Raw genomic sequence first — 22,425 nt, 5'->3', positions numbered from 1 at the left:
ACCATCCTGCAAAAAAATGGTAGGTGCACGTTGGCTTAGAAGTCCAGAGCATTTATTACCAAATTAGAATATTTTTAAATTGAAACTAAAAAGTTTTCAGTTGGTAATTAAAACATAGGTATTAAAGAGGTTTTTTAGTTTCTACACATTCAGTATAGCTTGAAAATTTGTGAACTCTTCAAAATTTTCCATATTTCTGCATTTATTTGCCTTAGCCCCTAAACAACCGCCGATGTGCCTTTTAATCAATGACAATTAAGGGGCCTTATTCCTCAGCACCGCTTTTTAACGGCACTGAGAAATAAGTGAAAAACACCCCTCAGCTTCAGAAAAATCTATGAGGTTTCAGCTACAGGGGATAGTTGAGACACTTGGAGAACACGATCAGGGCCAGGTTTTTTTTGTCCCAAACAAGTGATCATCATTATTAAACTAATAACAGCCATCAAGTTAAAAAAAAGTGAAGTCCTATTTAAAAATAATTTCTCTCTCCTCTAATATGTCAAAGGAAAAAAAAAAGATGTCCCCAGGCACTCCAAGGTACCTTAGTACCAGATCCACCATCCCCCAGCCCTATTCCTCCTGTTCCTGAAGCAAAATGGCAGGTGCATGCACAGTGCACCTGCTGAGATCTGCCAGCCAGCACCCGGCAACAGCAGCGATTATTCCTATTATGAATTTTGATTACTGTGGTAGACCCTATCACAGTGATCAAAAGCCCAATATTTGACATTCTTCTAGCCAGACTAAATTTTTTTTATTTTATAATTATTTCATTCTTTCTTTGCCTTTAGCTAGAGTTAGGGTTATGCTTTAGGGTTATGCATCGGCTTTAGGGTTAAGCTTATGCTTTAAGTTTTAGGGTTAGGTTTTAGAGTTAGGGTTACGCTTTAGGGTTTCCTCAAAAGTAAAAGAAAAATGACTACTGTTTTGTTAGGTTTACTAATGTTAGATAAGTTTAGGCTTTGTAGTGTTAGATTAGGTTAGATTTTTTTTGTCAGCCATTCGTATAAAATAAAATAATGGCCCTTAGAATATTCACGGTGTAGCAGGTGTACTCCTTGTTTTGCTCCGACAGTGAAACCAAATCAGTTTTCAGACAATGATGACTACTCTTTCTCCATGGGATCCCACAGCCCGATGATACTGTAGTCAGTCATCACTGCTGAATCGTCATGAAAAGTAGGACCAAATTCTGCACTCTCCCCTCCATTATGGTATCGTGAAAATGCATTTTCCCCTCAAATTCCCTCCAATTCCCCCTTTTTCATCCATCCCGGAATAAAATTAGATGTCAACAATTTTACCTTCTTTGAATTTTTCCAAATTTTTGTTAGCCCAGAAGTCCTACAATGAATTGCCCACCAAATAAATGTATATGCCCAACAAAATATTTCATAAAAACCGCACTACCTTTCATTCCCTTTCATGGATCCCCACAAATGACTCTGAAATAAAAAAACAATTGGGCCTTACCCTCAACATGGGTTTAGTAAAGAAAAAAAAATCCATGTTCTGTTCCTACTGGGCAACAGAATCTGTCCACAATAGCCCTGTATTTACAGCTGTCATGATCCGTGCCTCTTCTGAAGCTCTAATGAGATTCCTTCATTTTAATGACAATTCCCAAGTCCCCCCAAGAAATGATCCCAACTATGATTACCTAAACAAATTGAGATCCCTAATTTCCCTCCTACAAGATTCATTTTTAAATTTATAATTTCATATGCCCATGAGCAAAATGTTGCAGTCGACAAGTCCCTCATGAGTTTCAAGGGCAATCTGTCATCCACCAATTTATCCCCTCCAAGAGACCCAAATATGGTATAAAATTGAACAAAATGTGTTAGAGCACAACAGGGTACACATGCACCTTTCCAATTTACGAAGGTAGCGACCATCAAATTAACCCACCAAACTGCCCCAGAGGCATCCCAGGTAAAATTGTCTGGGAACTAATGACGACATTTCTTCTCCAAGGGTACCACATGTACACCGACAATTACTACAAAAACTAGTGTAATAAAATTTGAGGTGTGTACAAAAAAGATTCATGAAAGTGACAGATAAAAAGCAAATGCAAATTGTACATTTTCATACTTGTGTGGCATCACCTGCAAAAAATGGTGCTATCAAACTACTTTACAGGGTATAATTTACAAAAAAGACATTTATGGGTGTTTTCTGTTGCTGTTGAACCACACAAGCGCTGCAAATATGACAATCTATTCCAAATAAAGCCAAATTTGTGTTCCAAAATTCAAATTGTGCCCCTTCTGTTCTGAATCCTATTGTTTGTCCAAACAGAATTTTTTGACTACATGTGGGGTAAGAAAGTGGGTAACAAACTGTGGGCCCACTTTTTGGTGTTTTCTCTTGCAAAAGTGAGAAATTTGTGGCTTAAGCAAGATTTTGTGAAAAAAAAATGAACTTTTTCAATATGATATCCAAATGTTATCAAATTCTGTGTATTAAAAGAAGGTTCAAAATACTCACTATACCCCTGGAAAAGATCCTTTAGGGGTGTAGGTTCCAAAATAGGGTCAAATGTGACATGGTCTCCACAATTTATTTCAGCCAAATTTGTATTTCAAAATTCAAATATACAGTGCCTACAAGTAGTATTCAACCCCCTGCAGATTTAGCAGGTTTACACATTCGGAATTAACTTGGCATTGTGACATTTGGACTGTAGATCAGCCTGGAAGTGTGAAATGCACTGCAGCAAAAAAGAATGTTATTTCTTTGTTTAATTTTTTTTTAAATTGTGAAAAGTTTATTCAGAGGGTCATTTATTATTCAACCCCTCAAACCACCAGAATTCTGTTTGGTTCCCCTAAAGTATTAAGAAGTATTTCAGGCACAAAGAACAATGAGCTTCACATGTTTGGATTAATTATCTCTTTTTCCAGCCTTTTCTGACTATTTAAGACCCTCCCCAAACTTGTGAACAGCACTCATACATGGTCAACATGGGAAAGACAAAGGAGCATTCCAAGGCCATCAGAGACAAGATCGTGGAGGGTCACAAGGCTGGCAAGGGGTACAAAACCCTTTCCAAGGAGTTGGGCCTACCTGTCTCCACTGTTGGGAGCATCATCCGGAAGTGGAAGGCTTATGGAACTACTGTTAGCCTTCCATGGCCTGGACAGCCTTTGAAAGTTTCCTCCCGTGCCAAGGCCAGGCTTGTCCGAAGAGTCAAGGCTAACCCAAGGACAACAAGGAAGGAGCTCCGGGAAGATCTCATGGCAGTGGGGACATTGGTTTCAGTCAATACCATAAGTAACGTACTCCACCGCAATGGTCTCCGTTCCAGACGAGCCCGTAAAGTACCTTTACTTTCAAAGCGTCATGTCAAGGCTCGTCTACAGTTTGCTCATGATCACTTGGAGGACTCTGAGACAGACTGGTTCAAGGTTCTCTGGTCTGATGAGACCAAGATCGAGATCTTTGATGCCAACCACACACGTGACGTTTGGAGACTGGATGGCACTGCATACGACCCCAAGAATACCATCCCTACAGTCAAGCATGGTGGTGGCAGCATCATGCTGTGGGGCTGTTTCTCAGCCAAGGGGCCTGGCCATCTGGTCCGCATCCATGGGAAGATGGATAGCACGGCCTACCTGGAGATTTTGGCCAAGAACCTCCGCTCCTCCATCAAGGATCTTAAGATGGGTCGTCATTTCATCTTCCAACAAGACAACGACCCAAAGCACACAGCCAAGAAAACCAAGGCCTAGTTCAAGAGGGAAAAAATCAAGGTGTTGGAGTGGCCTAGTCAGTCTCCTGACCTTAACCCAATTGAAAACTTGTGGAAGGAGCTCAAGATTAAAGTCCACATGAGACACCCAAAGAACCTAGATAACTTGGAGAAGATCTGCATGGAGGAGTGGGCCAAGATAACTCCAGAGACCTGTGCCGGCCTGATAAGGTCTTATAAAAGACGATTATTAGCTGTAATTGCAAACAAGGGTTATTCCACAAAATATTAAACCTAGGGGTTGAATAATAATTGACCCACACTTTTATGTTTAAAATTTATTAAAATTTAACTGAGCAACATAACTTTTTGGTTTGTAAGATTTATGCATCTGTTAATAAATCCTGCTCTTGTGTGAAGTTTGAAGGCTCTAACCTATTTGCATCTTATCAAACCTGCTAAATCTGCAGGGGGTTGAATACTACTTGTAGGCACTGTAGCTATTTCCGTTCCAAGTCCTGCCGTTTGCCAAACAGAACTTTTTGACTACATGTAAGGGTATCACTGCACTCAATAAGAATGTGGGTAACATACTGTGGGGTCCTCTTTTTGGTGCTGCCTCTTGAAAAAGTTAAAAAATTGGGGCTAAAGCAAGATTTTAGAAGTATTTTTTTGTATTTTTTTGATTCATTTGCATTAATTCCTGTGTAGCAACTGAAGGGTTAAAAAATTTCCCGACACCAGTTTTGAAGTATTTGATGGGTTCGGTTTTTAAAATGGCATCACTTTTGGGGAGTTTCCAATATATAGGTTCCTCAAAGCCCATTTAAATCTAAATAGGTCCCTAAAGAAACAAGTTTTGTAAATTTGTTGAAAAATTAGAAATTGCTGCTGAACTTTTAACCCCTCTAATATCCTAACAAAAAAATTATGCTCAAAAAATTATGTCATTGTAAAATAGACATGAGAAATGTTATTTATTAATTATTTTGTGTTTAATTGCTAATGGCATAAAAATTTCTAGTTTGCAAATTGTTAATTTTTCAATTTTTTTTGTAAAATGTTTCGATATTTTCATTAATAAATGCAAATCATATCGACCAAAATTTACAATTAACATTAAGTACAACATGTCATGAAGAAACAGTCTGAGAATCACTGGGATACGTTGAAGAGTTGTAGAGTTATTGTCACATAAAGTGACACTAGTCAAATTTTTAAAATTTGGCCTGTCAGTAACCCCTTCACAACATGTGCTGTATATGTATGGCGCATGTCGTGTCTCCCTCTTTAGTGTGGCATCCAGAGCTACCCATAACAGCCATGGGGGGAATCATGATCCACCCGTGACTGTTAACATGTTAACCACTTTACCCCCAAGGGAGGTTTGCACGTTAATGACCGGGCCAATTTTTACAATCCTGACCACTGTCCCTTTATGAGGTAATAACTCTGAAATGCTTCTATGGATCCTGGTGATACTGAAAATGTTTTCTCATGACATATTGCACTTCATGTTAGTGGTAACATTTCTTTGATATGACTTGTGTTTATTTGTGAAAAAAACGGAAATTTGGCGAAAATTTTGAAAATTTTCGTAATTTTTTAACTTTGAATTTCCATTCCCTTAAATCACAGAGATATGGCACACAAAATAATTAATAAGTAACGTTTCCACATGTATACTTTACATCAGCAGAATTTTGGAAACATTTTTTTGTTAGGAAGTTATAAGGGTAAAAAGTTGACCAGCGATTTCTCATTTTTACAACACCATTTTTTTGGGGGGACAACATCACATTTGAAGTCACTTTGAGGGGTCTATATGATAGAAAATACCCAAAAGTGACACCATTCTAAAAACTGCACCCCTCAAGGTGTTAAAAACCACATTCAAGAAGTTTATTAACCCTTCAGGTGCTTCACAGGAATTTTTAGAATGTTTTAAAAAATATGAACATTTAACTATTTTTCACAAAAAAAATATTTCAGGTCCAATTTTATTTATTTTTCCAAGGGTAATAGGAGAAATTGGACCCCAAAAGTTATTGTGCAATTTGTCCTGAGTACGCTGATACCCCATATGTGAGGGTAAACCACTGTTTTGGCGCATGGCAGAGCTCGGAAGAGAAGGAGCACCGTTTGACTTTTCCACTGCAGAATTGGCTGGATTTGAGATCAGACGCCATGTCGCATTTGGAGAGCACTTGATTTGGAGAGGCCTAAACAGTGGAAACCCCCCAATTGTAAATCCAACACCCTAACCCCAACACACCCCTAACCCTAATCCCAATCCTAACCCTAGAACTAACCCTAGCTCTATCCCTAAGCCTAACCCTAATGGGAAAATGGAAATAAATACATTTTTTAATTTTATTATTTTTCCCTAACTAAGGGGGTGATAAAGGGGGGTTTGATTTACTATTTATAGCGGGTTTTTATGTTTGGCAGCTGTCACACTCTAAAAGGCGCTTGTTATTGTAAAAATAGTTTTTGCATCACCACATTTTGAGAGCTATAATTTTTCTATATTTTGGCATTTCCATATTTGCAGTATTTTGACACACAGAGTCATGTGAGGTCTTATTTTTTGCGGGACGAGTTGACGTTTTTATTGGTATCATTTTCGGGCACATGACATTTTTTGATCGCTTTTATTACGATTTTTGGGAGGCAGAATGAACAAAAAACAACATTTCATGAATTTCTTTTTTTTTGGGGGGGCGTTTACACCGTTTCGCGTGTGGTAAAATCGATTAAGTGGTTTTATTCTTTGGGGCAGTACGATTACAGCGATACCTCATTTATATATTTTTTTATGTTTTGGCCCTTTTATAAAATAAAAACAATTTTATATAAATTTTATTTTTGCATCGCTTTATTCTGCGAGCTATAACTTTTTTATTTTTTTATTGCACTTTTTGTTCGGCAGTATGATGATAAAGCATTGTTTTTTGCCTTTTTTTAAGGGGTTCACTAAAGGTGTTAACTAGTGGGACAGGTTTATAGGGCGGGTCGTTATGGACACGGCAATACGTGATATGTGTACTTTTATTTTTTTTTATTTACATAAAGAAATGAATTTATTGGGGAATATTTTTTTTTTCTTTTGTTAGGAATTTTTTTTAAATTATTTTTACATATCTTAATTTTTTTTTTTTACTTTTAGACATTGTCCCAGGGTGGGACATTACTGTGCAAAGTCAGATCGCTGATTTGACACTTTGCACAGCACTGTGTCAGATCAGCGATCTGACAGGCAGTGCAGGTGGCTCCTCAGCACCTGTTATCAGCAGGCACTGAGAAGCCACCTCCCTGCTTGACCCTGAGGGACCCTGCGGCCATCTTGGATCCAGGGGCCTGCACGGAGGAACCCCTCAGAACAACGCGATCACATCGCTTTCCCTGCACAATGCTTTCCTATGCCACCGGAACAGAGCGATCATGTTTGATCGCAGTGTGCTGGGGGTTAATGTGCCGTGAGCGGTCCGTGACTGCTCCTGGCACATAGTGCCGGATGTCAACTGTGATAATCAGCTGACACCCAGCCGCGCACCCCCCGTGAGCGCAGCTGATCGATGATGACGTACTCTTCTGTCCATGGGCATTAAGTCCCAGGGCACATGGACAGAATAGTACGTCCAATGTCAGGAAGGGGTTAAATGCCGCTGTCAATCTCTGACAGCAGCATTTAACATGATTGCGCCACAAACGCATCATTAATCGCATCCATCAACGCCCGTGTCAAATGACCGCTTATGGGTTGACATGACAATCCGGGGTCTGCAGGAGACCCCTGTGGTTGTCATAGCCAGATTGCCCTGCTCTGTGTAGCACAGGCAATTGGATGATCGGCAGGTAAAAAGAAATAAAAAAGTTTTTAAAAATATAAAAAAATTAAATATGAAAGTTTAAATCACCCCTCTTTTGCCCCATTCAAAATAAAGCACTTAAAAAAAACAAGCAAAATACACATATTTCGTATTGCTGCATTCAGAAACACCCAATCTACCAATATATCTAAAAAAATTATCTGATTGGTACATGGTGTAATGAGAAAAAAAGTCAAAATGCCAGAATGACATTTTTTTTATTGCCACAATACTGCATTAAAATGCAATAACGGGGGATCAAAACATCGACTCTGCACCAAAATGGTATTAATAAAAACGTCAGATCGGTGGGCAACAAATAAGCCCTCACAAAGCCACAGATCCTGAAAAATGGAGACGCTACGGGTCTTGGAATATGACACAATTTTTTATTTTTTACAAACTGAATTTTTTTTCACTAATTAAATAAAAAAACAACCTATACATGTTTGCTATCTATGAACTTATAATGACCTGGCGAATCATATTGCTAGGTCAGTTTTAGCATTTGGTGAACATGGTGAAAAACAAAAGCAAAAAACAACTGTGGAATTGCATTGTTTTTGCAATTTCACAGCTCTTTGAATTTTTTTCCTGTTTTCCTTTACACTATATGGTTAAAACAATGGTGTCATTCAAAAGTACAACTTGTCCACAAAAAACAAGCCCTCAAATAGCCGTATTGATGGAAAAATAAAAAATGTTATGGCTCTGGGAAGAAGGGGAGCTAAAAATAGAAATGCAAATATGGAAAATGGCCCTGGTGAAGGGGTTAAGTCAAAATTGGCTCCGTCACTAAGTGATTAAAACTATATCAGACTTTCACACAAGTCCTAAAGGTAGATAAAAAGAAACCAATCAAACAAATTAGTTAAAAAGTATTAGACTTCGTCATTTTTTATTGTGGAAAATTATTCAATTTCACGTCTGTTAGTGGCAAAGGTATGTGAACTTTTAAAATAGTCAGATAATTTGAAGATCCAATTAGAGTTTTGTGTTTTTCAATCAATGGGATGACAATCAGGCTTGAGTAGGAGACCATTTTATATGAAAAGTACAGTGATCTATCAAAGTATGATTTTTTTTTTCAGGCATGAACAAAGGAGATTTCTTTGGACTGTAATAGTGGTGGACTGTACTGCTTGGTTCAGTGGAGACAACCATTGACCAAACTCAGTCTGGAGAGATGTCCTTCACAACTCTTCTGCTGTATGACTGCGATCTCCAAGGCATATCAGTTTTAACACTGCCTGATCGCGGTGAGCCCTATTGGTAGGGATTCGCTTTGCATTGTTGGAACGCGTGTCTCATTAAGATCATTAAAATCGGATTGCTCTGGGACCAATGTTATTCAATGGGTAACATCTCAGACGAGACTCGCCAATACAAGTCAATGGGTGCGAGAAATAAATTGCACAGCACTTGCACCATGCTGTCCGATTTTTTACGCATCGGTGTCCTTTGAAAAGCCGGCAATTCATGTGCGGCTACTGTAAAATAACACTGACAGCTTACAAAAGAATAGATGTATATACATAGAATACACATATATATATATATATATATATATGTCAGTGACATACACACATATATAGAATATAAGTACACATAGAATATATATAAATATATATATACATATATATTTATATATATATGTATATCATATGCATATGATATACATATATCTATGTATATCATATGCATGTGATATACATATATATATGTATATCATATATAAAAAATGGGTAGAATTGTGGATTTAATCTGCGCTGCTGAATTATTCAAGGTCCAAAACATGGAGCCATTCAATTGTGGATTTATTCAATGCGTTTAAAAGTACACGACTTCTTCATTAGGAACACCACAATGTGTCGTGTACTTTGAAACGCGTTGAATAAATCTACAATTGAATGGCTACATGTTTTGGACCTTGATTCATTCAGCAGCACAGATTAAATCCACAATCTACCCATTTTTTTTATCTTCGGTTGGTCACGAGTGGAACGGTGGATCTGCTGCAGCGGATATCTCTACAAGTCTGTTTTGTGGCTCAATCTGGTGAGTACAATACTATCATATCAATCATTTGTTTCTCGGATAAGAGCCTATTGCGCTATTTTCTCCAGCTAGAAAACATCATATAATATATATGTAATATATATTAATATACACTACCGTTCAAAAGTTTAGCGTCACTTAGAAATTTCCTTATTTTTGAAAGAAAAGCAGTTTTTTCCAATGAAGCTAACATTAAATGATTCAGAAATATACTCTGTACATTGATAATGTGGTAAATGACTATTCTAGCAGCAAACATCTGGTTTGTAATGCAATATCTTCATTACCTTTATGCATTATTTGCAGTATATTTTTGACTTTTTAGTTCAGGATATTTGTGTTTTTTGCTTTTTGTTTTCTCTGGTTAATGGTCATGTGTTAACATGCACTTACATTGTGCATACACATTAACTTACTTTTCTCAGTTCAGATTTGTTTTTTATTCATTTCATTGTGCATTCAGTGCATATAGGGGTGTGACCGCCCTCTTTCTGAGCTGGGAAAGCCATCCAGTCTGGCCTAAGCTGTTACTAGTGGTTCAGCCGCTCGACCCTTATTCACATTCACGCCACTTGGCAAGTGAAAAGGTTTTAAATACTAGAGTAGGGACTGTCCCACAAGGGTTGCCGTGACGTGGCGGGATGGCTTGTACATTATTTTGATCAAAATTATGTTTACTAAATACCCTTATTATTATTATTACCTTTATGCATTATTTGCAGTATATTTTTTACTTTTTAGTTCAGGATATTTGTGTTTTTTGCTTTTTGTTTTCTCCAATATCTTCATTGGTGTATAGAGGTCCATTTCCAACAACCATCACTCCAGTGTCCTTATGGTACTTTGTGTTTGCTAACTATGTAAGAAGGCTAATGGATGGTTAGAATACCCATGAAAACCCTTGTGCAAGTATGTTAGCACAGCTGAAAACAGGCTGATTAGAGAAGCTATAAACCTGACCTTCCTTTGAGATAGTTGAGAATCTTGAGCATTATATTTGTTGGTTCCATTAAACTCTCAAAATGGCCAGAAAAAAGAACTTTCATGTGAAACTCAACAGTCTATTCTTGTTCTTAAAAATGAAGGCTATTACATGCGAGAAATTGTCAAGAAACTGAAGATTTCCTACAACGGTCTGTACTACTCCCTTCAGAGGAAAGCACAAACAGGCTCTAACCAGAGTAGAAAGAGAAGTGAGAGGCCCCGCTGCACAACTTATCAACAAGACAAGTACATTAGAGTCTGCAGTTTGAGAAATCGACAGCTCACAGGTCTTCAACTGGCAGCTTCATTAAATAGCACATGCAAAAAGCCAGTGTCAACGTCTACAGTGAAGAGGCGACTCCGGGATGCTGTACTTCAGGGCAGAATGGAAAAGAGAAAGCCATATCTGAGACTGGCTAATAAAAGGAAAAGATTATTATGGGCAAAAGAACACAGACATTGGACAGCGGAAAATTGAAAAAAGTGTTATGGACAGACGAATCCAAGATTGAGGTGTTTGGATCATACAGAAGAACATTTGTGAGACACAGAACAACTGAAAACATGCTGGACGAGTGCCTGATGCTATCTGTCAAGCATGGTGGAGGTAATGTGATGGTCTGGGCTTGCTTTGGTGCTGGTAAAGTGGGAGATTTGTACAAGGTAAAAGGGATTTTGAATAAGGAAGGCTATCACTCCATTTTGCAACACCATGCCTTGTGGACAGCTCTTGATTGGAGCCAATTTCACATCCAAATTATGCAAGAACTATTTATGGAAGAAGCAGGTAGCTGGTATTCTATCTGTAATGGAGTGGCCAGCGCAGTCACCTGATCTCAACCCCATTGAGCTGTTGTGCGAGCAGCTTGACCGTATGGTATGAAAAAAGTGCCCATCAAGCCAAACCAGCTTGTGGGAGGGGCTTCTGGAAGCATGGGGTGAAATTTCTGCAGATTAGTTCAGCAAATTAACTGCTAGAATGCCAAAGGTCTGCAATGCTGTAATTGCTGCAAATGGAGCATTCTTTGATGAAAGCAAAGTTTGAAGGAGAAAATTATTATTTCAAATAAAAATCCTTTTTTCGAACCTTGTCAGTGTCTGGACTAGATTTTAAATTCATTTGACAACTCACTTGATTAATAAAAGTATGAGTTTTCATGGAAAACACAATTGTCTGGGTGACTCCAAAATTTTGAACGGTAGTGTATATACTGTATATATGTAATATATATATAATATGCTGCTCAAAAAAAATAAAGGGAACACTATTCCATTTGCAACAGGCTGTTTGTGTTCCCTTTATTTTTTTGAGCAGTATATATATATATATATATGTTATACATATATATACAGTATATATATATAATATATCTATCATATATATATATATATATATATATATGTCAGTGACTAATACAATTAGTATAGTGTGTGTGCAAAATTAAGGACATGTATTTAATTAATGATTATTTCATGTACCGTATAAAAATGACGTGAGGTCTCTCTATAATTTATAGCCAGCAATAGATATGCAGACAGCTGAGAGATGATATTTATAGCCTAGGAAGGGGCCATAGATAGTGGCCCCCCCGGCTAAAAACACCAGCTCTCAGCCACCTCAGAAAAGGCGCATCTGTAAAAAGCGGTGGCGGTGGCATATGGGGTAATAGTTGGGGTGTTGATGTCACGTTTGTGACATCAAGCTCCGAGGTTAGTAATGAAGATGCGTCAATTAGACGCCCTCATTACTAATCCCATATAGTCAAATAGTGAATAAAACTCAGACACCCATTAAAAATCCTTTATTTGAAATAAACACACAGACTCCTTTATTGTTCTTAATTAAACCATACTTACAACCTCTGCTAACTCCCTGAAGCCCTCATTCTTCTGTAATAAACTTAAAATAGTAAACCAACAATATACCATACCTGTCCGTCGTTCTGTCCCATGCAGTAATACATATCTGGTGAATATACAGTTTGCAAACAGGACGGTGCTAAGATGCGACCATACTGGCTGCAAACTACTGGAGAATGAATGAGATGCTGGGAGTGCAGACTCAGTGACTAGCGGTGTCGTTAATGAGTCTGCGCTCCCTCACTACCTGAACTGCGATGACCTCTAGAGCGTGGGAAAATGTCAGTTGATTTTCCCACGCTCAAGAGTTCAGTGCGGGTCAGGCTGTGAGCGAGCGCAGCATCAGTGACATCACCTCTATTCAGTGAAGCTGTTCTCGCAGCCGCTGAACTTCTGTGACCTCAGGACTGTGGGAAAATGATATATACAGCTCTGGAAAAAATTAAGAGACCACCACATCAAACTCCTGTCATGGGCAGCCTATTCTCCAGACTTGAACGCCATTGAAAACCTCTGGAATGTAATCAAACAAAGAACTGCTTAAATGTTTGAGCCAGAAGCAGTGTGAGAGACTGGTGGCAAGTATGCCAAGACGCATGAAAGCTGTTTTTAAAATTCATGGTTATTCCACAAAATATTGGGGATTCCAAGACTTGTGGAGCAGCGCCGGCCCCCACAGCCACCAGAGTCACCCATTAGCCAGTCAGCAAGATGCTTACTCGTCCAAGCGTCAGTGGTGAAATGCACCCTGGCAGACACAGATTTAGTCAAGGAATGGGTGATGTTGTCTGTGACATGCTGGTGTTGAGCAGGCACAGCGTTCTTAGAAAAATAATGGTGACTGGGCAATTGGTACTGGGGGACTGCGACAGCCATCAGTTTTTGGATACTGACTGTATATACCAGGCGGAAAGGCAGCATTTCCGTGGCCAACAGGTTGGAGATGGTGGAGTTCAACCTCTTAGCTTTGTCATGCATAGGAGGAAACAATATGTTACTTGATCACAACTGCGGTAGGGTGGGCTGGCTGTAGTGCTGAGAGAGCGCGGATTACGGTGAATCAGAGAAACTTCTGGACCGTGAAAGAGGTGCAGGCGTAGATGTTATGGTAAATCGAGAAAGTTGTGGTGTGCTCGTTCTCTGAGATCAGTCAAAAACAGCAGGCATGTCCGCTTCCATTTCAGCTGACAGTGGGCTCTCAGTCAGCGTGACTGGAGTGGGTAAATAACCCGAGGTTCTGCGGTCGAAGACCTGCATCTCAATAGTTGGCACGGTAACAGAGGAGTAGGAAGAAGCAGCAGATGCGATTGATGGGGGACTGATGGTTGTTGAGGTCTGCATTTTTGCGCAGTGGGATTACCACAGTAAAGCATGTTGATTGTGCATGTGAAAGTTCATACATGTAGTAGTCAAATTATTGCACATTTTACCTCGACTCAGTTTTCTTTGCAAATGTTGGGAGGTTGAGCTGGGTACGGTTCTGTCTGTAATAGGAGACAGAGTGATTGACAGTAGGTGTCATTTGGCAGTCCGCCATCAGAGGTCACTGGAGAGCACCGATGGCAATGGTTATGTAACTGTCATATGAGGGTTACATAACTGCCAGAGGTCAAGGTGACTCTGATTGGGCGAAAGTGACTGTCAGGTGACAGAGGGTGGGGCTATCTGGACTGGCTGAATAAATACTGAGGTAAGCTTCTAGAAGCTTCAGTCAGCTAAGGGGAGCTCACAAAGAAGCAGGGTCTGTCACACAGAGGAGATGCCTCAGAGACTTTCTGACTGTAGAAAACGGTCACGGGGGGTGACCCGACAGCACATTGGTCACAGGTAGAAATGGCCTGTGAGGGCCTGGTGTACGGTGGACTTTGAAAGGTGAAACGCCGTGGTGGATTGGCCTAGGGCAGCCACGGTGGATAGAGCCACGAAGTACACCTGCTGAAGAAGTAAATAAGTGAAGGTACTCGGGCCGTTCTGCAAGTGGAGAACAGTGTGCAATATTTGTCATGCATTGTGCTGGTCGTCATATGGGTGGCCAATAAAAGAAAAACCTGTTGAATACATCTCCTGTCTCTGTCTCGTGCCTGTCGACGCCAAGAAGCGGGTCACCCCCCATTCCTGTGAGTACAGCACACCTCCGCCGCCTACCAGCCACATCTCCTAAATACCCACAGCACGCTACCCTCCGCCCCAGCCTGCCACCCGGACCCCTACACAAAGTTGGCAGATTACGTGAGTTGGCTCATCCTTTTCAGTGTCAAAAAGGGCCCAGGCTAGGCAACCCTTGCCACTCCTGCGAGCTACAGACCCATGGACACTGCTGGTCACAGCCACAGTTGTGGCTGAGGATGCATTTCTCATCGTGGCTGCATCACTAAGTGTCTGCGCAACATAACCTCCTCGTCTTCCTCCTCAGATGACCTACTCAACTGTGTGCCTCTATGTTCACGCCAACTAGGATCTAACACCTCATCATCATTATCCTCTGTGTTATCACATTCCTCACCCTTGGAGTCACCCTCCTCCTCTTCCTACCCTGACAGCACAGTACAGTCTGCCTGAGCCTCAGATATCTGAGTCTCATCAGGATCTCCTCCCACATGGGGGTTAACGTCTGATGATGAGGGTCAGGATGCTGCTCGGAACCTACTTCGTCCTGTCCCAGATGCAATTTAAAAAGTGTTGTGCATCGGTGCAGATTTCCTCCTCTTGACTCTGTGAAACTTATGAGTACATGTCTGATGATCATGGCATAGAATGTGTGAACAGCTTTTCAGACTCACACATCTGTGGTTCTGTGCAGTCAGTTGTATGGTTGGAGAGTTGGGACGTGGGGGGAAACAAGGCTAATTTGGGAGCCATCTCTGTGGACTGTACTGGGTGTGATGTTGAGGTGGAGGAAGAGGCCTCATCAATAAGGTGTACCGCTCTGAGTCTGCCAAAGAAAGGTAGTGGAGTAGCCCGTCCAGTAACAGAAGTTGTCAGTTGTCTTTGCATAGGATGTGATGCTGCTTCACTAGTGCTTTCACAAACATTACAACCTACCCCACGTACACCTTGAACAACAAGCCTAATTCCCCTTCTACCATGGCCTCGCCTTTTCCAAGTCATGTTGCTCAGATAGTGTGGTAGGAGCACAGTACAGTATTAGCAACAAAAAATTAGATTTTTAATTCTGTAGCAGCTCTGCAAACAGCCTAATTTCAGCGGCAGTAAATTACAAGGTAAAATATGGCGTGCTGAATAACGTTAGTCACAGAAGAAAGAATTGTTTGAGTGTGGATGAGGCCTGTATGACAAAGAAGATATGCTACAAACAATTTGAAAGTGAGATGTCCCCTACTGTATGACGCTAGTAACAGAAGAATTTTTGGTGGCTTCTTGATCAGGCCTCTATAACATACTAGATGTTACAAACAGTTTGTAAGTGAGATGTCCCCTACTGTATGACGTTAGTAACAGAAGAATATTTTGTGGTCTCTGGATCAGGCCTCCAAAACACACTAGATGCTACAAATAATTTGAAAGTCAGATATCCCCTACTGAATGACGTCAGTAACAGAAGAAATTTTTGAGGGCCTCTGGAACAGGCCTCTATAACACACTAGATGCTACAAACAATTTGAAAGTGAGATGTCCCCTACTGATGACAATAGTAACAGAAGAATTTTTCTGTGGCCTCTGGATCAGGCCTCGATAACACACTAGATGCTACAAGCAATTTGAAAGTGAGATGTCCCCTACTGTATGACATTAGTAACAGAAGAATTTTTTGGTGGCCTCTAGATCAGACCTCTATAACACACTAGATGTTACAAACAATTTGAAAGTCAGATGTCCCTTACTGTATGACATTAATAGCAGAAGAATTTTTTGGTGGCCTCTGGATCAGACCTCTATAACACACTAGATGCTACAAACAATCTGAATGTGTGATCTCCCCTACTGTATGATGTTAGTAACAGAATATTTTTTTTGGTGGCCTCTAGATCAGACCTCTATAACATACTAGATGCTACAAACAATTTGAAAGTCAGGTCCCCTACTGTATGATGTTTAGAACAGAAAAAACATTTTTTGGTTATGTGCGTGAGATCTGCAGACAGCTTAATTTCAACCCAACAAAATGACAACGTGTGATACGGCAGGCTGTATAACGTTTTGCAACAGAATAATTATTAGTAGTGATGAGCGAGTATACTCGTTGCTTGGGTTTTCCCGAGCATGCATGGGAGTCCTCCGAGTATTTTGACGTGCTCGGAGATTTAGTTTGTCCAAATAAAGAAAAAAAAGAACTTCGCACCGCTGCTCCACCTCCACCTCGACCTCAGACATGATTCTTAGAGGTCAAATCACACACATGCTCTAGAACCCCAAAAACCCCACTTGGAACGGGTGCTCAATCCATGAAACAAAACAAATAGAAAATCCACATGTGAAGAAATGAAGGATGCCACTCACTGTTCAAATGAAGAAGGCTTTATTCAGGAATAAAAAAATTGGCACGGGAGAAATGTGTTGAGTACGGACTACGGCAGTTTCGCGCTGCTGCGCTTCAACGGAGATTCCCTAACAAACAGGCAATCCCCACATGTATTCAGGCTGTGCAGCAGCCGCAAATCATGCAGCTGAGGCGACAGAAACGAAATCTCCGAGCACGCCAAAATACTCGGAGGTCACCCGAGCATGCTCAGAAAAACCCGAGCAACGAGTATACTCGCTCATCACTAATAATTATATATTTTTTTAATGTGCGTTCGGTCTGCAGACAGTTTGATATCACCACTGCATTACATCACAAGGTGGGAAACTGCATGCTGTTTCACATTTAGCTAGTGAAAAAAAAAGATTTAGAATGCTATACTCTTGCATGGAGCACAATGGAAGCAGCGCACAACACACTTGTAGGACATGTTCCCTGTTGGCTTTGTCTGTGGACCTCAGTAACGGCAAAAAAATATGCTGGAAGGTCAATTTCACAGCCACACTGGACATTAGGTAACTAGCTAAAATTTTGCTGCTAACAGTGCCAGCATCAGGAGCAGCTTCTCTGCGTTGTCACAGTGTCAAAATGGCGCTAAAACAACATATCCGCACTTTATATGGAGCCAGAGTGTCGGGACAATGTGGATGTTTCCTGCACTATGATTGGCTAGCTGCAAAGTGCACACATAAAATTACTTATTACAAGAACGCGGCGTCTCTGAGCTCTCCAAACCTCCTCCCCTTGTCAAACACGTGCCAAACGCTCATGATACACCACCATTATCATTGCTAAAGTGCTGAAAATACTTTTGTGGCAACACAAATATTTTCCCCCACTTTTTACCGAATGCCACCAATTTTTTCCGATTTTATAAAATTTTGCTTACGTTTCCGATCACGAATCCAAATGTGTCATATTCGTGCCGAATTTATGTTTGGCGATCGATTTCCAAACAAATTCGATCATCACTAGTCCTAACCGTAATCTGAAAAGTTTTATGGAAGGACCTGAAGTGAGCAACTCATGGGAGAAAACCCACCAACTTAATAGAGTTGAAGCTGTTTTGTAGGGAGAAATGGGCTAAAATTCCTCCAAGCCGATGTGCAGGAATAATCTGCAACAGCTGAAAGGATGCAGATGCAGTAATTGATGCACAAGGAAGTCACACCAGATGCTGAAACTAGGGCCAGTTTTAGACAAACTGGGGCACTGGGCAAAATTCAAAGTGGGGCTCCCAATCCTGAAACATTCCACCAACAACACTGTTAGGCTCCCTTCACACATCCATATAAAACACATATGTGTTACACCGGTACAAGTGTCATCAGTGTTTTATATGTGTGTCGTTCGTGCATCATCTGTATTTTTCCAGTATGGATACTTGAAATTAAATTACAAAGCTTCTCATATACTTTCAATATTAAAAACGTAAAGCCAGTAGCATAGCTACCAGTGGGGCAGAGGTGGTGTTCGCCCCGGGCCCCACGCTCTGAGGGGGAGTTGGTTTAGCTGGATGTAAGTATTTAGGATGGTAGACCCCACACTAACTAATAAATCCCCAATTCAGACCCTAGCAAGGCAGCCTCTCTCCCTACACTCTCTCAATCCAGAGCTGAATGCGCCAAGCAGGCTGGCGTCCGGTCCTTATACCCCTGATGATGCTGTGCAGCCAGCCAATCACTGCACGACCACAACAAAGATGGCTGCGGGATTTCATGGCCTGGCAGACAATCCCTGCACCGTGATTGGGTCTATAAAGTCCGCCAAAAATGCTGGGTGGAGACCCGAGTTCCCGCCGAGTAATCCCGGAAATGCTCAGTGCTCGCCGAGTACGAGTGATTCTTAGGCGAGTACCAAGTAGTGGCAAGCACGTTCGCTCATCACTACTCTGTACATCTTTTTTTGCATCAGAACTGTTTTTGTCCTCCCTTTAACTGTTGCCTCCCTGCGTGGAGTATTCCCCTGTTAAGTAAAATGGTTAACCCCTGCTCTGCCTCCTGTCTGTCACTGCATCCTGCAACCTGCTCACACATGTAAGATCTCAGACTGCACTCAGATGTTATCCAAGTGCAGTCCAATGTACGCACACAGATACAATGGAGAAGATGGAGAAATAAATGTTGCCATTGTCTGCGCACCTGTGATATGATTCTCTTATGCAAGAAAATCGAGTCACAGTGAACTGACACTCTGCCTAAACTCTAATGAGAATTTGAGTCGAGTGTTATTAGAATAATTGGCTGGATTCTCTTACATATGTATAACAAGATGTATAATTATGTGCTTAATTGTAAAACACTGGGCAAAACTGTCACTGAAAAAGACCTGGATGTATGGGTGGACGACAAACTCACATTTCGTGGCCAGTGTCAGGCAGCTGCTGCAAAGGCAAATAAAATAATGGGATGCATTAAAAGAGGCATAGATGCTCATGAGGAGAACTAAGAATGAAGTCATATTGCAAGACTTGTTAAAGGGTTGATTGTGACTTGTAGGATCGCTACTTTCAACAGGTGGCGCTATAGAGTTATAGAGTTCAAGTCCTCTTTTTCTCTGAAGAGGCAATTTGCATATTATTTTCCCAGAGGAGCATTGCACGGTGAATAAGCCTCCTTACCTTGACCACCCAGAGCTGGTATGTCACTCTCCATAAGGAGAAACCTTACCCCTTAGAACCCAGTCCAGAGCCTCTCATCTAGCCAAATCAGTTCTCATACTTTGCACTGACGAGGGCCAATAGCCCGAAACACTGTGTCTACAAATTCAGATTCTGATTTGGCTTTAATCCTAAGTCATATTATAAGACTCGTTAAAGGGTCGATTGTTACTTGTAGGATCGCTACTACCAACAGGTGGCGCTATAGAGTTCAAGTCCTCTTTTTCTCTGAAGAGGCAATTCGCACATGAGAACATAATTTTACCTTTATATAAGTCACTAGTGCGACCACACTTAGAATACTGTGTACAGTTCTGGTCTCCGGTGTATAAGAAAGACTTAGCTGAACTGGAGCGGGTGTAGAGAAGAGCGACCACGGTTATTAGGGAACTGGGGGGTCTGCAATACCAAGACAGGTTATTACACTTGGGGTTATTTAGTTTGGAGAATCGAAGGCTTAGGGGTGATCTTATTACAATGTATAAATATATGTGGGGACAGTACAAAGACCTTTCTAATGATCTTTTTACTCTTAGACCTGTGACGGGGACAAGGGGGCATCCTCTACGTCTGGAGGTAAGAAGGTTTAAGCATAATCACAGACGCGGATTCTTTACTGTAAGAGCAGTGAGACTATGGAACTCTCTGCCATATGATGTTGTAATGAGTGATTCCCTACTAAAATTTAAGAAGGGACTGGATGCCTTTCTTGAAAAGTATAATATTACAGGGTATGTACACTAGTTTCCTTAATATTGCGTTGATCCAGGGAGCTAGTCTGATTGCCGTATGTGGAGTCGGGAAGAAATGTTTTTCCCCAATGTGAAGCTTACTGTTTGCCACATGGGTTTTTTTGCCTTCCTCTGGATCAACATGTTAGGGCAAGTTAGGATAAGATATGGATTGAACTAGATGGACTTAGTCTCCCTTCAACCTTAATAACTATGTTACTATGTTACTATGTAATATACGCTAGTGTGGGCGAGCCCTTGAACAGATTGCAATGGTCCAGTGTCTAGAGATCACAGTGATGTCATTACTCCTGGTGACAGCGTCCACCACAAAGCGGCCTGTGCAGGATTCTGAAGAGTGACAGCAGGTATAATTTTTTTTTATACCACTTTATGCTTGATTTTTTTTATTTCTTTTTTTTTTTTACATTAGAGATGTGTGTTGCTATGCAGTGTGTGACTGATGTTGAGGTGCAGTAAAAAAAAACAACTTACCAGTGACCACCAGTGCTGTAGTGTCGTCTATGGGAACACTTCTCCTAGGTGGCAGAACAGCTGCTATGCCATGTGCTGACAGGCACTGCTGTGCAACGCCAGGACTACGTCAGTGGTCAGGACTCAGGAGTCAGTAGGATCCTGACACTGAGCAGCAGCTGTCAGGACACAGTATAGATGATAGAATATGAGAGAATGTCAGTAGCACACGCGTGACTGCTTCTGCCCATTCAATAACTATGGAAGTATAAAACAGCAGTCCGCACAGCGCTGGGCAATACTCGCACTGCAGGAGAACAGAAGCAGGCATCTCTGCCTCCTCTCCGCCTGAGCAAAGCACTGAATAGTGTTATTTGGGTTGTAAGCTCCATCGCAGCAGGGGCCCCTTAGGTTCCTGGGAGTCCTAGGCAGCTGTCTAGTCTTCCTGCCCGTAATGCCGCTCCTAATATACATATGCACAGACACCACAGATACACAATCACACTATATACTCTCTATATGTACACACAAGTACATAATATATACCTACGTACAGACACACGCTGTATACTGCCCATGTACACACACAGATACATATAACACATATACTTACTAGGTCTTGCTGCTTCACTTGTGCTGATCCCAGGGCATTCGTTTGGGATTATATGATGATGAGGAGGGGACACAGGACTGCAGCCAGCTCCCTCTGAACTTTGCTGTGCTGTGAGACGCACTTCCCCCTCACTCTCAACTTAATCTGACACTGATGGCACAGAGGGAGAGACGCGCTTTGGGACTACAGAGGATGTATTATATTTTTCACTGTAGCTGTATGGACGGAGGAGCCCGAGTTCATCACATGCCTCCTCTTCTTTGGACACTGCACACATGTATCACATGCGGCACCTTGTTGTTTGCTAAAGTTAATGTAATGTTGCTGTATTGTTTATGTTCTGTAATGTGAATGTATTTGATATGTGCTATGTATAGAAGTAGGGATAGAATAGACGATAGCATAGTGATGAGGAACCTCTGGCACGCGGAGCTGAATGATGATGTCATCCAGCTGCGGCCGCGCCGCTCAATGTGTGAGAGGAAGGAAGCTTCCGGCGCACGGAGAGGTGAGTGTGGCCGCTGTGGTGTGTGTGTCAATGATAGGGAGAGGGCCAATGATGGGGTGAGGGCCAATGATGGCGGTGATGGGGAGAGAGCCAATAATGGGAGTGATGGGGAGAGGGCCAATGATGGGAGTGATGGGGAGAGGGACAATGATGGGAATGATGGTGAGAGGGCCAATGATGGGGAGAGGGCCAATGATGGGGTGAGGGCCAATGATGGCGGTGATGGGGAGAGAGCCAATAATGGGAGTGATGGGAAGAGGGCTAATGATGGGGAGAGGGCTAATGATGGGAGTGATGGGGAGAGGGCCAATGATGGGAGTGATGGTGAAAGGGCCAATGATGGGAGTGATGGGGAGGGGGCCAATGATGGGAGTGATGGTGATGATGGGGCATATTTCTGCATGAAGGGGATCATGATGGGTATATTTCTGCATGAAGGGGATCATGATTGGGCATATTTCTGCATGAAGGGGATCATGATTG

At 41.3% G+C, this 22,425-nt stretch overlaps 1 protein-coding gene across 1 annotated transcript in view; it reads right to left on the bottom strand.

The window, feature by feature from the left end:
- The window catches only part of LOC141052450 (solute carrier family 46 member 2-like), a 47,043-nt gene extending 25,469 nt beyond the window's left edge, over positions 1–21,574 (bottom strand). Inside the window, exon 1 of the mRNA XM_073549687.1 lies at positions 21,435–21,574. The gene's annotated coding sequence lies outside the window, so the exon portion shown is untranslated. The remainder of the gene's footprint in view (positions 1–21,434) is intronic.
- Between the last annotated feature and the right edge of the window lie 851 nt (positions 21,575–22,425).

This window comes from Dendrobates tinctorius, unplaced genomic scaffold (assembly GCF_039654945.1).
Source record: "Dendrobates tinctorius isolate UK_male_01 unplaced genomic scaffold, ASM3965494v1 ptg000160l, whole genome shotgun sequence".
Classification (NCBI taxonomy): domain Eukaryota; kingdom Metazoa; phylum Chordata; class Amphibia; order Anura; family Dendrobatidae; genus Dendrobates; species Dendrobates tinctorius.
This window is presented reverse-complemented; position numbering and strand designations above follow the sequence as displayed.